Genomic DNA, 13171 nt, shown 5'->3' on the forward strand with positions numbered 1-13171 from the left:
CTTTCAACTACTTGGAGTGCTAAGACTATGCTTCCTACGACTAGTCAATAGGGAAGATTTCGCCATTTAACTTATCTACCAGTTACTTTTCTTGGAAATATTTTTCCATTTGACTTCACCAACCGCATTGCACCACTATCCGAGGTCTCCTTAATAACATATGGTCCAATCCAAGGCATCAAACTAATCAACTCTCGGTGGTAGTACCCAAGTTTTTCAATGTAAATGAGCTCATTCTGTTCTATCACCATGGTCTTTTTATCAAGAAAGTCCTTCTTTATTTTGTCCTCCATCTTCTTTACTTCTAATTCCGCCATGGCACTTTTCTTCCTGAACCGAACGCTTTCATTCATGATTTCTTGGAGCCTAAGATCACCCTACTGGATCCCTTCATCAAGTCCCAAGAGTTCTTCTTCGAGCTCTTCCAACTGCATGATCCCTTCTTCCAAGGCTTCGCAATCTATCATATCCATGGGCATTGCTATGCGTGGACTAGGCATGATATACTCCATCGGCATTACAACATTTTCTCCATAGCTCAACCTAGAAGGCATATTTTCGGTCAATTTCTTGTACGTTGTCCTATAAGCCCATAAAACCACTAGTACGCGCAGGTCCCAATTTTTTCGCTGCGCACTACATATCTTGTTCAGCACTTCGCACACTTCGTTAAATGCTTCCACGTGGATAACCTTCTGCGCGATTGTTCTCTCCACACTCTGTCGTTGCAACTTGAAGAGTTGTTTCCACATTTCCCCCCCCAACACATGCTTATTGACCGTATTTCCCAACGTGAAGTTCATGTGCATCCGCATAGGTTATTTTCCACCTACCTGTACCCACCTGGACAGATGCACATGTGGACCATCCCATCCATTGTATTTATCGGCCAATCACACCCTAGGCTTTAAAAAATCGTGTGCACATCATCCTCCTACATGCGTGCTAGTCTTCAAAGCTCCCTTTGTGCATACCACACCACCTCGTGGGCATAGCGCGCAGTACCCAATTCAAGGCCTGGAAACGTTGCTTTTTTTGGCACCTCCCTTTCAAACTTATCTAGGAAAGTATCTACCTCACTTAACCCATCATAAGTAGGCAAATCCCTTACTTCCATCGATACACAACGCATCTATCTTGTCATCATATTACAGTTTACTATGGTTACCTCGTGTAACCGGTTCTGCCATCACTCTATCTCCTCATCAGAATCCGACATACAGGAGCTTTCGCGCTCCCATGAGATCCGTCCGTCCACAACGGGATTTACCTAATCTTGCTCTCGCGTGGTTATTTTATGGATGTAGTCCAAATCATTGTCACTTTCATAGTCACGCACCGACTTTGTATAGCGCGATCCTTTAGCAGGGTCCAAGGGTATAACTACGCGTAGAGACTTCTTTTCAAAATTCATCTTGCACTTCTTCAGATTAATCACCTCGTTCATGTTAGTGGCCCAATCAATTCCTAAGAGCGTGGGGTCATCAACAATCTCTATTACTTCAAAGTCTGCGAGTGTGCTCACTCCCTCAATATCCACAGTGATTCCCTGCAATCTCCCCATAGGTATTATCTTCTGCTGGTTCGCCATTCACAACTGAATAGGAGACCATTGTAGCATAGGCCTCCCCATGCGCTCCCATGTCTTCTTTGGCAGAACGTTCATGTCCAATCCTAAATCCAAAATTACTTGGTCCATCTCATATTCACCAATCTGCGCAGTTAACCTCATTTCTCTTCATGTCCTCATCGTATGCTTTCAAATCTTCCGAACCACACGCAGTTCTCCTGGCGCGGTCCTGGCGCATCTATTAATGAGTTCCTATAGTCCCTTTACAGCCTTACTATCGTGCAGTAGCTTCATGCATGTTTACAGGAACTTCGTAAGCATAGATGGGTCCATTTTTGGCTTCAGACTATCTTTTCTTCCTGGAGTGGAGGCATCATCGAAGCTCTTCTTAGCTTCCATGAAGGTTTCCTTAGCATGCTCCAAATCAAACTCTTCTTCTTTCGTCAGAGCCTTGTGAACCCAAGTACTATCTTCGAGTTGTTTGCCTTTATCATCTCCCATCGCGATTCCACTTTGGAGCACAATGTTCACATTTGGATCTTCCTCGTGCGGCTTAGACCTCATCATCTAAAGGTTCTGAGTCAAGGGAGGCAGTAACGGTCCCTTGTCGCGTATCCTAGCTATCAACATAGGAAAATATTTTGTCTCATGATCAAACAAGGTACAATATAGACATGATGGACGCGTTGGATTCGTACAATCAGGGGCATAATGTCCTAGCCCTCCACAATTGTACCATATTAGCTATCCGCGACCTCTTCTAGGTTCTCCTCCATCTCGGCCTCCTTCGCACCTCTGAAATCTTGTTAGCGCCACTCCTGTATTTAGGTCTAGGGTCGCGTTTCAGTCTAAACCCTATGGGTGGGAGTTTTATCCATCATTAACTCATAGCTTCTACAAGTGTGCTCATTGTGTCCCACTGGTCTACAAAAGTTACAGAACAATTGTTAATTTTGAGTATACTTCTGTAACAAATGGCAGTTTCACGTAGCGTGTTTCCCTCCTATTTAACAAATCACGCACCACAAAGAAGGCACCACGCTAGGTCCAGCTTGTTCCTCCAGTCTTAACGGCATCGGTCCTCCTCCCGCGAGGTAATTCATGAACACAGGGCAGTGGTCCTTATCATGACCTTGACCCTTGCATTTTGCGCACCACACTTCTCCGGGCACTTCTGGTCGAGTTGTCCTATCCTGTTTCAGACTCTGCATCTCAAGGCATGATTTTTTCAACTACACGTGGATCTGCTGAACTCCCAAGTTAGGATCTTGTATTGGGGTCTCATGAAACCTCGTCGCAATCTCTAGGGCCTTTGCCTGAGTTGTTAACTTCTGTTGCGATAGCGTGCTCTTGAGATGTGGCGTTAGCGACGCTACAAACCATTCATGGTGCTCTTCATCCATCATAGTCATATTAGCTTCGCGAATTGTACACCTTAGCCTCTGATCCAGCTACCAAGGAGTCCCTCCTGGTACCATTGTGATCTCTTTGAACCCAATGATCGACTGCGCCTCTGACTTCGGCCTGCTAAATTCCTTATTTAGCGCAATTTGCATATCCGCAATCCCTGCATTCGAATTGTCATTAGAATGCTTAATATACCAGGTCAGTACACGGTCCTGCAGGGCGCTAACCAGTGTCGCTTTCTTTATATTGTCATCTGTAACTCCTTGCGCTTCCCATACGGCTCTTATCACGAACCAAAACTGGTCTGGGTCCTCATTTCCTACTCCCTTGAACATAGACAACTTTATTGTGCTTGCCATATTGACTCGCGGTGGTGGCGTAGGTGGTACAGGTGAAGATGGAGGTGAAGGCGGTGAAGCTGGTGGGGGTGGTATGCGCGAAATCCTCTGCCTTATCAAATGGATCGCACTTCGTGGAGAGACCTTCGTGAGCTCTTCCTCGTCCCCTCATAGAGGTGAAATCAAAGGGCTATTCTCTAGTCCCTTACTTCCTTCGTTCTTGTAGGTTTTTCCACTTCGCATAGCCCTAAACATCAATGTAACTGCATAATCCTCTTTTCACACAATAAAATTTTAATCCAAGTATTCAAATACTTTATGTACTTACCCCACGATCCTTTGAGGAAGCGTCGCTTCGCCTTGCTATAGCTGACTGAAGTGTCTATCACGAATTCAGTGATTGATCCTCCTATAATCGATCGAGCCAATGATCAACAGCGTGTGCGATCTTATATTCTGATGTTTCCAATATGAGCACCAACTCTGGGGTCCACACAATAGGACTGTCAAGCTTCCACCTTCCTTGGCTATCTGCTAGCTTTGCAGTCCACTTGTACAACTCAGTAGGGAAAGATGCAAAGAAGATTTCGTGGATCTCTGTGTAAAGATAGCAGTCTAACCACTCTTCCTTTGTCAGTCATGGATTCCTGTTCTCCTATGTCGTGAACTCGTGAATTCTTATATCCAACCAACCTTCAATTTCCTTCTTAGTTGGATTCCAATGATATGACATCAAACATCTCTATGCAGATTTTGGTCTCGGCAACGAAACCATTTGTTGGCTTGATGGGGCATGACCCAGGTTCGGATTTAATTAGCCAAACAAATCCCTACACTACTGGCTCTTTCGGCATCAACCCGCAGTGCGCGGACTGAAGTATCACCCGAAGTAGTGTGGGGGGATGTTGGAACCAAGTTTCCACACCCTGGAGATGTTTGAGGGGTCAGTTTAGTCCAACTGTGAATACCTTCGTGCAAGTCACTTCGCGCACTGTCCTGACTTACGAGACCTTTGTGATCTGTTATAACCGCCTTCGCGCAGCCTTAACCAGGGGCTGAGATGCTTTCGCATTGTTAAGGCATCGATCTACGCTATTTTCCTAAGTTACACCATGGATCTTACTTATCTTCTTGTAACTGTTAGTTAACTTCGCATAAACAAATACTTCGTCTTATATTCACTTAATCAACATAGTCATATAAGTTTGCACACCATATAAACAGTGAAATTGTAATTTATACCCAATACATTCAATGCACAAAACAGGAAAAAGATACACATAAATGATATGAAACTTCTCTTTATTGCTTCTCCAACGGTTACAGACTCGACTCGCCCTGCGTACTCTGTTGCAGGGGTCTGCACACTCAGCTGCGGACTAATAGGCCTCTGCGCACTCAGTTGCAAAGCCTTCTCCTACTCTACGGCCCAAGACTTGACTCTACACTTAGATATTCTACTATCCTTCTATTCCATCCTCATTCTCTTACTTACTTATTTACAACTTAGAGCCTCACTCTATTTATACAATCCCATGGTCCGCGGACCATGGGTAGATCTCTAAAGTCGACATTACATTACAAAAATGAGGGCAGACAACCCTATGACTCATTTACAAGCTCGCACTCCACACCCACAAAATGCGGAGTCTTTACATCGGATTTAGTCAAAATTTGGGTTTTAAGCTCCAAAACTTCCCTTGGGGTATCCCGTGCCCAAAAATAATTGCACAATTATGTTCACTAGAGGTTATGACATAAAAATCATCTATTTCTCCATATCTCCAAAAAGTCTTGGACAATCATTCCAAGGTATTTGAGACTCCCAAAGGCCTCCCACCTATTCATGATCATGACCATATTATTCACTTGATTCCATGAATTGTTCCTCCAAACAGTAGGCCTTACATATATCCCTATGCCCAAAAGAGTGAAATTGAACATATGGTTTCAAAACTGCTAGAGGCTGGTATAATTCAACCTAGTTAAAGTTCTTTCTCTGCTCCAATAGTATTGGTGCATAATAAGGATGGATCATGGCGCATGCGTCCAGATTATAGGGATCTCAACAAGCTCACTATTAAATATAAATTTTCGATTCCATTCATTGATGAATTATTGGATGAATTACATGGAGCAATTTACTTCACCAAGTTGGATCTTCATCTAGGATATCATCAAATCAAAATGAAGACTGAAGATATTCTGAAAATAACATTTAGAACTCATGAGGGTAATTATGAATTCTTGGTCATGCCTTTTGGCCTTATCAATGCACCTTCTACATTTCAAGGTTTGATGAATTCCATTTTCAAAACCTTTCTTAGAAAATTTTTGTTAGTATTTTTTTGATGATATACTAATCTACAACAAGTCTTGGAAGGATCATGTTCAACATGTTGACAAGGTGCTCAAACTATTGGATGAGAAAGAATTATATGCAAAAACCTCCAAATGTTTCTGCGGAGTACAAGAGGTGGAATATCTTGGTCATATTGTACCTCATGAAGGTGTTAAAGTAAACCCTAGCAAAATTAAAGCCATTAAGGAATGCAAAATTCCCACATCCATAAAGCATTTGTGATAATTTCTTGGGTTGATAGGGTATTATCATAAGTTTGTTAAGAATTATGGGAGAATAGAAGCACCTATAACAACATTTCTAAAGAAAGATGCATTTTCTTGGACTCTAGAAGAAACGATGTCCTTTGAACATCTTAAAGAAGCAATGTGCCAAGCACCAGTATTAGCTACACTAGACTTCACAAAAACCTTTATTATGGAATGTGATGCCTCAAGAAATGGAATTGGTGTTGTTTTAATGCAAGAAGGAAGACCCAGTGCTTTTGAAATTCATCCAATTAAAGGAAAGTATTTACACATAGTTATTTATGAGAAGGAAATCCTGGAAATACTACATGCATTTAAGAAATGGCGACCTTACCTAATGGGAAGACACTTCAAGGTAAAAACGGATCATGATAGCCTTAAGTACTTTTTAGAAAAAAGATTATCTTTAGAAGAGAAAAAAAAATTGGTCACAAAGATGTTGGGTTATGAATTTGAAATCATCTACAAAAAGGGAAGTGAAATGTTGTTGCAAATGCACTCTCAAGAAAGGATGAGGATGTGGAAGCATTGCTTTCTGCAATTTCTATTATCCAACTAGATTGAATAAACAAAGCAAGGGATGAATAGAAGAATGACGAAGAAATGTGGGCACTCATTCAAAAGTTATAGCAAGATCCCTGTACATCTGACAAATTTAGCTGGAAAAATGATTTGTTATGGTACAAAGATCACTTTTACCTTTGTAAGAATTCCCAACTCAAAAGAAAAGATTCTTTTGGAATTGCACACCTCTTCATTAGGAGGGCACTCGGGATTTTTAAAAACTTACCACAGGGTTAAGAATGATTTTTTTTGGGATGGCCTTAAATCTGAATTAAAAAAGTTTGTGGAGGAATGTTTGGTTTGCCAACAAAATAAATTTGAAACAATCAAGACCCCAAGCCCGTTACAACCTTTATCCATTCCAAGTCAATGTTGGGAGGAGGTTTCAATGGATTTTATCACAAGTCTACCCAAATCTGAAGGAAAGAGTGTCATCGTGGTGGTAGTTGATAGAATTTCCAAGTATGCACACTTTTGTGCATTATCTCATCCATTTAAATCCAATGCAGTTGCTACTGCAATTATGGAAACAATACAAAAGCTACATCGAAACGCAAATATTATTATAAGTGACAAAGATCCCATTTTCACTAGAAATTTTTGGACGGAATTATTTTCTTGTCTGGGTATTCAGTTAGCTCATAGCTCATCTTATCATCCTCAATCTGATGGGAAAACTAAGATAGTGAACAAATGTTTGGAAGGATATCTTCGTTGCTTTGTAACTGATAAACAGACACAATGGGTCAAGTGGTTTCCTCTAGCTGAATGGTAGTATAACACTTCCTTCCATACTGCAGCAAAAATGACCCCATTTATGGAACTTTATGGATATCATCCACCATCCATCGCATCATCTTAAGGATAAATTTCTAAGGTTCAAGCAGTGGAAGATCACATTGAGCATCAATAACAAGTTATTCAACTCTTAAAGGATAACCTCACTTTGGCACAGAATATAATTAAACAACAGGTAGTTCAACATCAAAACAAAAGAAGTTTGATGTAGGTGACTGGGTATTTCTATGACTACAACCATACAAACAAATGTCCCTCAAGCAAACTAAGAAGGAAAATAAATTATCACCAAATTATTATGGTTCATACAAGGTGTTGCAAAATATTGGTACTATGGCATACAAATTGGAACTTCCTACATCTTCCCGAGTGCACCCAGTTTTCCATGTTTCATGCTTAAAGAATGTTATAGGTGACAAGCTCCAAGTACAAACAATATTGCCAAAACTTAACAAGGAAGAAAAAATCATATTGGAACCTGAAGTAGTCACAGAAACAAGAACTCGACAGCTACGAAATTGATCAATTTTAGAGTATCTCATTAAGTGGAAGAATTTACCTGCTAAAGATTCCACATGCGAGGATGAGTATTTTATACATAAGCATCCAGAACTACTCAAGCATTGAGGAAAACACTTTTTTGAAGGAGAGGGGCATGTTAGGTCCCTATAATACAAGTGTATTCCCCCATTATTATTGTCATTGTAGCCCTTATTGTTATTTTTGTGCCCATGTTGTCCCCATATTGTTATTATTGTGCCCCATAGAAGCCCGCTATTATTATTGTTGTGCCCTTACATTATTTTTGTTATCTCATCTATAATTATATTATGACCCCTTAGACTCCTATTTATAGAAATGAGGTTTTGTCATTTGAATCATCCAAGAAATGTTCATTTATGTAATGTAAAGGAGGTTTCCCCCTCGAAGAGGCTAATTTTGAAGTCGTTGATCTATCTCTTCTTATATCTTGTCAGATAGTTGCATAACACACTTGGATGCTAGGGCCACATTTTATTCTTCCTTCTCACTCTTCATGGCCTTGCTTCTACTACCGTTGATGGTACTCTCCAATAGAGCATGCCTCAACTCATCTTGTTATATATCAGCCCACATCATGTCTCCTCTTGGCAATGTGTCTCTGCCCAAAATACTTTGGACAAACACCTACCAATCCTATGAAACATTGTTTAGTGTCAATCATACAAGCTCTATAGGTTGGGGTGCCTCCCCAAAAACTGCTAGTTGATCATGGGACTCCTAAATCCAGTGAGGAATCCATTTATTCTCTCTCCCTTCCACAACTCACACTTCTCACCTTCTCTTGGAGAAACATATTATGTTGCTTAGAAGAACTATGATATAGCGTGGAAATACTATCCCACATCTCCTTGGTCATGTTCTTGATAGATATATGTGAGACTATATGATCTCAGACTCCATCCAATATTATTCTCTTTGTCTTCACCATTTTTTTTATGTACTCCTTCAATTAATCCACATCCTATGGTACTGCTACCACATTATCTATATAGGCTTTGAGATAATGTTCATCTAGAAGGTGTTGAAAAGTATAACTAGGTTCAGTCTTCATAATGACATGTGTAATTTTGATTTTATGTAATTGATGAAAAGAAGAAAAATAAAATTATTATTGTAATGTTTGTCTCATGGGTTTCATTACCAAGGAATTTTATTTTAGTGATGGATCCCATTGTGAGCCTTTAGAATTTGTCATCTAATCATAAAAGTCAATTTGAGTCTATGTCATGTATGAAGGACCCTTCTTGGGCATGTTATATATTTATATGAGTCCTTAAATAAGTTAGAAATCCCTCCAAGACCAAGACAAATTCACCTCATTCAAGTCGGATGAAAAAGAAATAATAATATCTATTATAGCATCATTTACCACCTTTTTATAGTTGATGCTCTAAGTCATGGCCTTGGGAAACCCTTTCCCTTCAAACTTGGTCCAATTATTAAAAAACATTATTTTAAATTCCATACGCGATTATGCCCTTCAAAAAATGTGTGCACACGCAGGTTCAGCTATACCCAACCCGCATATATGATTTAAAATATGAAAAAAAAAAAAATCCGTATTTTTTAGGCGGGGTTTACGGTTTACACAGGAAGCCTACCTACAGGAGCCTGTGGCCTAACTATATCCCAACTGAAAAAAATATTTTGAGGTGATATAAATACACCTCATGGGGAAGGCCTAAGGGGAGAGAAAGATAGGATATTGACATTATATCCAAGTTTTCCCTGATCAAGTCTGATTTATCTTTGTGCCTCGTGCACTCCCAGTTAGGAAACCCATGTTTCGTCATTGTGATGTCCATCTCCTTTATATGGCATCCATGTGTATGTGTTTGAAAGAGGATTTTGGAGGCTTGGGTTGGACGGATGTGGAGGAAGATTTTGCTTAGAGTCGTGGACGAATCAGGTTGTATTCTTGCACATTCTTTTGCAGGCGTCAATAAAGAAGATATGTCTTGTTCCTGATGTTATGATCTTAATTCTTTAATTCATGTTATGATCGTAATGCTTTAATTCATGTTTTAATCTAACTTATGTATGATTTCATGTTTTATACTTATATTCTTATATGATCTAACATCTATATCATAAACATGCTTTGAACTATTGTTGGTGTATGTGTTTTTCTTGAATGAGGTGCAGGTTTTGAAGCATTGGAGGAAGCAGAGGGTTGGATCCTACACGAACAACCTCAAACATAGGACCTTCGGGTAATACTTCTTCTTCCTACTTTAGTTGTTTAAGTATCAAGGCTGCTTGTTTGCTTGCTTCTTGCTAGTGTATGCCCTCTACTCTATTGGGGTGCTCAACCCATACCTTAGGGTGTATTATTCCCGTAACAGAATTGGCGACTCCACTAGGGAATACTTCTAGTATTTCCTAGTTTGGGTTGTTTCTTTCTTGATCTGGGCCTTCTTGTTTGGTTTTTTGTCTTTCTAGTATCTTTGACTTGTCTGCAACCTGGGAAAAAATTTTGATCTTCTGGATCAAACCTAAAATTTTTGTTTTTCCTTACTTACTTTTATATACGTAAGTTTTAGTTTACACAGTCGCGTATACACGCGCTTTTGTCCAAAGAAACACATGTATACGTGTGTTTCCTTTAGAATAGTTGTGTATACACGTGCGTCTGTCACTGTACAATCCCATATGCCTAGTTTTATTTGAATTTTTCAAATGTTAAGTCCAATAAAGGGTTTTTCCTAATGTTTCTTGATTCTGTTTAGTCATTGATTGTCTTGGAAAGTCCTGCTTCTTGCATATTTTTAGTTTCTTGTCTCTCTTTGTGAAAAGACCTAGTCAACCTAGGGTTTGCTTTTTGGTAAGGTGTTGGTTTCTGCGTTTAGGTTCAAGGCTTCTCAATGAATTTCTTGGTTGCCTTTGGAACATAGAATTAGTTTCAATTCGTTTATAACCCAGCCTTCGCATTTCTTTTCCTTACTTTCTTGAAAGTTGGTGTTCTTGGTTTTTCTTTGGTTTTTGAGAAAGTTTTTCTTGCAATCTTGAAAAGTTTTCTTCATCTTCTTGAATTCTTTCTTCTTTGTTGGAGTTTGTAAGCTACTGTTCGGATAATTTTATTTGGCTTTGTAGACTTTTGTAACTTTAAGCTTTATCATGCTTATGATTTATGTGGCTTGTGAAATGTGAGGTTCTTCATGCTTGAATTTGATCTTGAAGCCTTTAGTAGTTTTTGTTTTCTCGAAAACTCTTCATGTCCTTAAAAAGAAAAAGATAAAAACATTATTTTGTTGCCTTTATTTTTCCTTTTTGGTTTTGTTTTTGGTCTTCTTATCATTTTGAGCAAGTGTGAAGTCTTTTCATTAGGATGAATTTGCTTGTTTTTGGAAGAGTTTGTGATTGAATTTGTTCTTCGTTTTGTCAAGTTTGGCCTCTTGATCATTTTCATAAACACATTTTCTTGTTTTTAGATTAGTCTTTAGAATATTGCATTAAGCATTTAGTTTGCATTAGGATAGTTGGACGGTAAGCATTTTTAGTCTTTTTGTAGATTTTGAGTGTGTGAGCGTGTGTTTTGAAAAAGAAAAATAAATTTTTGCTTTCATAGTTTGTTCGTAGAACCTTGTAGAAATCTCTTTTCATCGAAAGAAAAAAAAGTTGCATGTGCATGTAGCCAGGTTTTCTATTTCTTTATTTTGCATCCATAACATCATAAATTTTCACTTCCATTTTACCCCTGACCTAACAAAAGCCATTAAAATCAAGCACTTAATTTAAAATGAACTAGAATTTTTTTTTATTTGTCATAGTAACATCAACTAGTCTAGGTCATATTAGGGCCTTGGAATAGGCAAGTGGAGAGTTAACTCTCAAAGGCCACTCTAAATTTAAACATAGAAGTTGATTAAAAGAGTGAAATCTAGTGTCATGAATTTGGCCGGGAAAGCTCTTCTCTTATGGGAATTAAGCACGAGTGTGAGTGAAGGTAGGAAAGAGAGATACCCCCTCTCCGACTGGTTGGATCCTGACCAAAGACTATTCCGCCCAGCTGCCGATACGAACTAGTGACCTTAGTTTCCATTCCTAGGGACCACTTAGGTGACTGCAAGGGGGAATACCCATGGTACCTGAGGTAGACATTGTATCACTTCCATTAGTACTTCTGTAGGGTGCCCTTGCGAAGCTTGGATACTTGCACTGACAAAGGATTTTGATTGGAGGTTAGCGTAACATTTTATGTTACTCTCGCTAGTAGACTTGGGTTGTCATTATCCAAAACTATCTCTGAAAGGTCCTTTATATCGCTTTCTTGTATTTTGGTCTCTAGTCCTAATCACTCAAAGCGGAAATACCTGAAAGTAGCTTGATTAATTGTATCTTCAGGGACATTTCAATGAGTGTTCTTTGCTCCTATAATTCCATAGATTTATATTTTTTGAGTCTTTACAAGTTCTCATAATAATTAAAAGTGGTTGATCAACCAGTTCGTTGATCCAGGAGGCTTCGTGGGCTCTCGCCTATGAGTGTCGAGCCTTCTTCTAGAAGGAGTAGGAGAAATTCTGTTGGTTATTTCAATCAGTAGCAGTGAATGCATCAGATATTGATCCTCCACATCATGCTATAGTTTCACAGGGTAGACGTAGTGCAAGTCGTGATTTGGATAGGGATACTCCTATCCTTTCTAGGGTCCTCTTATAGTTGGAAGATAAAGTTGAGGTTGAAGAGATTCTTGAGTCACTTGTGACTCCTTCTTCACCTCTTCCTCCTAATTATTCAGACGTTCTATTATACGTTGGGACCCCTACTCAAATGCCGGCAGCCCTGGTTTTTATCGTCCTTTTCCTTTGATGGCCACTGTTGGGAGCATGAATCGGGCTATGATTGCTACTAGTGAGCATAATCCTCTTTCAGTTCAAGGAGGAGGTACTATTGCTATATCTACTATCACTCCTGTTGGGTGTGGAGCATAATTATCTTCTTTATTTAGAGGTATCACCACATTGGACCCCGGTTTGTAATGTGGAGGCAACGCTGCTCATAAAATATACACTCCAAGGGGGGTCCAAGGGGGGGAGGCTGCGATTTTTGGGAACCCCCCCCCGGAGGGGGATCAGAGGTAGTGCCCCCGAAGCTAAAAATAGATGTAAAATTGCCTTGTAAAATGTTGTAATTTTATAGTCAATCTGGGTCGTTCATTGGGCGGAGATCTGATGGTAATTGATATGTTTAATTTAGGGTTTTTTGCCCTAGAAGGCAACCCCTCACTATATATGATGGAATTGTATTGTGTCTATGTAGATCTGTATTCTGAGTGAGAAAGAGAGAGAGGATTGTGTGAGAGCGAAGAGGGAATTATAGTAGATCTGTTGTAGGTTATCTC

The sequence above is a fragment of the Pinus tabuliformis genome, chromosome 9 (assembly GCF_031772625.1).
Source record: "Pinus tabuliformis cultivar Carrire ecotype Pingquan chromosome 9, CPIR1, whole genome shotgun sequence".
Taxonomy (NCBI): Eukaryota; Viridiplantae; Streptophyta; class Pinopsida; order Pinales; family Pinaceae; genus Pinus; species Pinus tabuliformis.